The sequence below is a fragment of the Oncorhynchus gorbuscha genome, linkage group LG03 (genome assembly GCF_021184085.1).
Source record: "Oncorhynchus gorbuscha isolate QuinsamMale2020 ecotype Even-year linkage group LG03, OgorEven_v1.0, whole genome shotgun sequence".
Lineage (NCBI taxonomy): Eukaryota > Metazoa > Chordata > Actinopteri > Salmoniformes > Salmonidae > Oncorhynchus > Oncorhynchus gorbuscha.
In genome coordinates, this window is record NC_060175.1 from 57,962,753 (window position 1) to 57,968,125 (window position 5,373).

The following is a 5,373-nucleotide window of genomic DNA, read 5'->3' on the forward strand; positions in this document are numbered from 1 at the left end:
CAGCGCACGCACACAAAAATATATATTAATCAATCAGTATCTCTTTGTTTGCTCTTTTCCATATTATGTCTATCTCTGATAAGTTACCCAGGAAAGGGCTGAAAATATCCCATTAATATATGTGACCTTAGAAATAAGGTTCATGAATCAATAACTTGCTAACATCAGATAACATTCATACATTGGCAAGAAAAAGTATGTGGAATTACCTGGATTTCTGCATAAATTGGTCATACAATTTGACTTGATCTTCATCTAAGTCACAACATTAGACAAACAGTCTGCTTAAACTAATAACACACAAACAATTATACATTTTCATGTCTATATTGACCAGACCGTGTAAACCTTCACAGTCCTTTGTGGGAAAAGTATGTGAACCCCCTTTAATAACTGGTTGACCCTCCTTTGGCAGCAATAACCTCAACCAAATGTTTTCTGTAGTTGCAGATCAGACCTGCACAATGGTCAGGAGGAATTTTGGACCATTACTCTTTACTAAACTGTTTCAGTTCAGCAATATTCTTGGGATGCCCAGCTGTAAACTCCTCTCGAGGTCATGCCACAGCATCTCAATCGGGTTGAGGTCAGGACTCTGACTGGGCCACTCCAGAAGGCATATTTTCTTCTGTTGAAGCCATTTCTGTTTGTTTACTTCTGTGTTTTGGGTCGTTCTGTTGCATCACCCAACTTCTGTTGAGCTTCAATTGGTGGACAGAGCCTAACATTCTCCTGTAAAATGTCTTGATAAACATTCATTTTTCCATCAATGATAGCAAGCTGCCCAGGCCCTGAGGCAGCATAGCAGCCCCAAACCATGATGCTCCCTCCACCATATTTTACAGTTGGGATGAGGTTTTGATGTTGGTGTGCTGTGCCTGTTTTCTCTCCACACAGTGTTGTGTGTTCCTTCCAAAAACCACAACTTTAGTTTCAATTGTCTATAGAATATTTAGCCAGTATCGCTGTGGAACATCCAGGTACTCTTTTGTTAACTTCAGACATGCAGCAATGTTCTTTTTATACAGCAGTGGCTTATTCTGTGGTGTCCTCCCATGAACACCATTCTTGTTTAGTGTTTTACGTATCGTAGACTCGTCAGAGATATTAGCATGTTCCAGAGATTTCTGTAAGTCTTTAGCCGACACTAGGATTCTTCTTAACCTCCGTGAGCATTCTGCACTGTGCTCTTGCTGTCATCTGTGCAGGATGGCCACTCCTAGGGAGAGTAGCAAAAGTGATGAACTTTATCAATTTATAGACAATTTGTCTTACCGTGGACTGATGAACGTCAAGGCTTTTAGAGATACTTTTGTAACTCTTGCCAGCGTTATGCAAGTCAACTATTCTTAATCTTAGGTCTTCTGAGATATATTTTGTTCAAGGAATGTTTCACATCAGGCAATGCTTCATGTGAATACCAAACTCAGATTTTGTGAGTTTTTTATTTTGCAGGGCAGCTCTAACCAACGTCTCCAATCTTGTCTCATTGGTTGGACTCCAGGTTAGCTGAGTCCTGACTCCAATTAGCTTTTGGAGAGGTCATAAGCCAAGGGGTTCATATACTTTTTCCAACCTACACTGTGAATGTTTAAATTATGTACTCAATATAAACAAGAAAAATACAATAATGTATGTGTTATTTGTTTAAGCACAATGTTTGTCTATTGTTAAGAGGAAGATCAGATAAAATTGACAAGTTTATGTAGAAATACAGATACTTTTTCTTGCAACTGTATATTAGCCATTTCTGAGACTCTCACTTAGATAATTCATTTGATTATACAGCAGTAACAATACATGGATATAACATCTATAGAAGAGACATAAATGCCTATGGGGGAGGTGTTAATGTATATATTCAGAGCCATATCCCTGTAAGGCTTAGAGAAATGCTGTGGTACATCCAAGCCCTTTTATTTTGGGGTGTTATAGGGCACCAAGTGCTAACAGTCAGTAACTAAATAATATGTGTGAAATTCTTGATAGTGTATGTGATGTAAACAGAGAGGTCTATTTTCTTGGGTACCTGAATAGACTTGTTTTCATCAAGCTGCCCAATCAAGAGGAAGCTTCTCACTGTAACCAATTCCTGTAATCTGGTTCATGTTATTAGTCAACCTACCAGGGTGTTAATAAAAACTACAAGATGATGCACATGTATCGATCACATTTTTACTAATACTGTAGAACTTTGTTCTAAAGCTGTATCTGTACTGATTGGATGCAGTGATCACAATATTATGGCTATATCCAGGAAAGCCAAAGTATCAAAAGCTGAACCTAAAATAGTATATAAGAGATCTTACAAAATATGTTGCTGGGCCTCTTATGTGGATGATGTTAAAAATATTTGTTGGTATGATGTGATTAACCTCTCTAGGGTACGTGGGACGATAGCGTCCCACCTGTCAACAGCCACTGAAACTGCAGGGCGCCAAATTCAAAACAGAAATCCCATAATTAAAATTTCTCAAACATATATGTATTTAACACCATTTTAAAGATACACTTGTTGTAAATCCAGCCACAGTGTCCGATTTCAAAAAGGCTTTACGACGAAAGCAAACCAAACGATTATATTAAGTCAGAGAAACACAGCCATTTTTCCAGCCAAAGAGAGGAGTCACAAAAATCTGAAATATAGATAAAATGAATCACTAACCTTTGATCTTCATCTGATGACACTCATATGACTTCATGTTACACAATACCTGTATGTTCAGTAAAGTTCATATTTATATCCAACAATCTGAGTTTACATTGGCGCGTTATGTTCAATAGTTCCAAAACATCCGGTGATTTTTGCAGAGAGCCACATCAATTTACAGAAATACTCATAAACGTTGCTAAAAGAATCAAGTGTTATACATGGAATTTTAGATTCACTTCTCCTTAATGCTGTGTCAGATTTCCAAAAAACTTTATGGAAAAAGCACACCATGCAATAATCTGAGTATGGTACTCAGACGACAAATCAAGCTATACAGATATCCGCCATGTTGGAGTCAACATTAGTCAGAAATAGCATTATAAATATTTACTTGCCTTTGATCTTCATCAGAATGCACTCCCATGAATCCCAGTTCCACAATAAATGTTTGTTTTGTTCGAGAATGTCCATTTTATGTCCAAATTCTTCCTTGTTAGCACGTTCAGTCCAGTAATCCAACTTCATGATGCACGAGCAGACAAAGTCCAAAAGTTCCATTACAGTCCGTAGAAACATGTCAAATGATGTATAGAATCAATCTTTAGGATGTTTTTAATGTAAATCTTCAATAATGTTCCAACCGGAGAATTCCTTTGTCTTCAGAAATGCAATCACGTGAACGAGCGAGACTGAGCTCGTGGCTGCTGGCAGACCTCTGACTCATTCCCCTCTCATTCGTCCCCACATCACAGTAGAAGCATCAAACAAGGTTCTAAAGACTGACATCTAGTGGAAGCCTTAGGAAGTGCAACATGACCCCATAGACACGGTATATTTGATAGGGCAAGAGTTGAAAAACTACAAACCTCAGATTTTCCACTTCCTGGTTGGATTTTTTTTCTCAGGTTTTTGCCTGCCATATGAGTTCTGTTATACTCAGACATAATTGAAAAAGTTTTAAACTTCAGAGTTTTTTTCTATCCAAATCTACTAATTACATGCATATTCTAGCTTTTATGGCTGAGTAGCAGGCAGTTTAATTTGGGCATGCTTTTCATCCAAAATTCCCAATGCTGCCCCCTACCCTAGAGAAGTTAATGAGGAGTATCCAGACGCTGCACTTGATTAATTTATGTAATTGCTTTTTCCAATTGTTGATAAACTGACTGTTAGAACTGTTAAGGCTCCATGGATTGATGAGATTTTGAAAAACTGTATGGCTGAAAGAGATGGGTCAAAAGGAGTGGCTAATAAGTCTGGCTACTCATCTGACTGGCTGACTTACTGCAAATTGAGAAATTCTGTGACTTAACAGAAAATATTATGAAGCTAAAATGACTGATATAAAGAATGACAGGAAAAAACATGAGTAAATGAAATTATGGGCAGAAAGATAAATTCAACTCCATCTTTTATCAAATCAGATGGCTTATTCATCACACAATTATTTTAATGATTACTTCATTGGCAAACTTAGGCAGGAAATGTCAACAGTGAGCCATCGTATTCATGCATAAAAAAAACAAATAATTTGTAAAGTTACAGTAGTGTGGGGGAGGTGGAAATAGTATTGTTTACGATTGATAATGACAAACCTCCTGGCATTGACAAATTGAAATAAAATAAAATGTTATTGGTCACATGCACATGGTTAGCAGATGTTAATGTGAGTGTAGCGAAATGCTTGTGCTTCTAGTTCTGACAGTGCAGTAATATCTAACAATTCCACAACTACCTAACACACATCTAAGTAAAGGGATGGAATAAGAATGTACATATAAATATATGGATGAGCGATGGCCGAGTGACATTGACGAGGTGCAAAGTTTGGGGTCACTTGGAAATGTCCTTGTTTTTGAAAGAAAAACAAAAAATGTTGTCCATTTAAAATTACATCAAATTGATTAGAAATACAGCGTAGACATTGTTAATGTTGTAAATAACTATTGTAGTTTGAAACTGCTGATTTAAAAAAAAATGGAATATCTACATAGGCGTACAGAGGCCCATTATCAGCAACCATCACTCCTGTGTTCCAATTGGCAGATTGTGTTAGCCATTTAAAATGATAAACTTGGATTAGCTACGTGATCATTAGAAAACCCTTTAGGAATTATGTTAGCACAGCTGAAAATTGTTGTACTGATTTAAAGAAGCAATTAAACTTCTAGTTGAGTATCTGGAGCATCAGCATTTGTGCCAGAAACAAACAACCTTCTTCTGAAACTCGTCAGTTTATTCTTGTTCTGGGAAATGAAGGATATTCCATGTGAGAAATTGCCAAGAAACTGAAGACCTCGTACAACACTGTGTACTACTCCCTTCACAGAACAGCGCAAACCGGCCCTAAACAGAATAGAAAGAGCAAGAGGACAAGTACATTAGTGTCTAGTTTGAGAAACAGACTCCTCACAAGTCCTCAACTGGCAGATTCATTAAATAGTACCCACAAAACACCAGTCTCAACATCAACAGGATACTCTGGGATGCTGGCCTTCTAGGCAGAGTTGCAAAGAAAAAGCTATATCTGACTGGTTAATAAAATATTAAGCTGGGCAAAAGAGCACAGACACTGGACAGAGGAACTCTGCCTAGAAGGCCAGCATTATGGAGTCGCTTCTTCACTGTTTTGCGTGGTACTATTTAATGACAGTTGAGGACTTGTGAGGTGTCTGTTTCTCAAACTAGACACTCTAATGTACTTGTCAATGGTTGTAAAG

General features: G+C 37.5%; 1 protein-coding gene across 6 annotated transcripts in view; it reads left to right on the top strand.

Annotated features, from left to right (window-relative positions):
• The window catches only part of LOC124031626 (rho guanine nucleotide exchange factor 3-like), a 155,781-nt gene that overhangs the window by 138,063 nt on the left and 12,345 nt on the right, over positions 1-5,373 (top strand). The window lies entirely within an intron of this gene.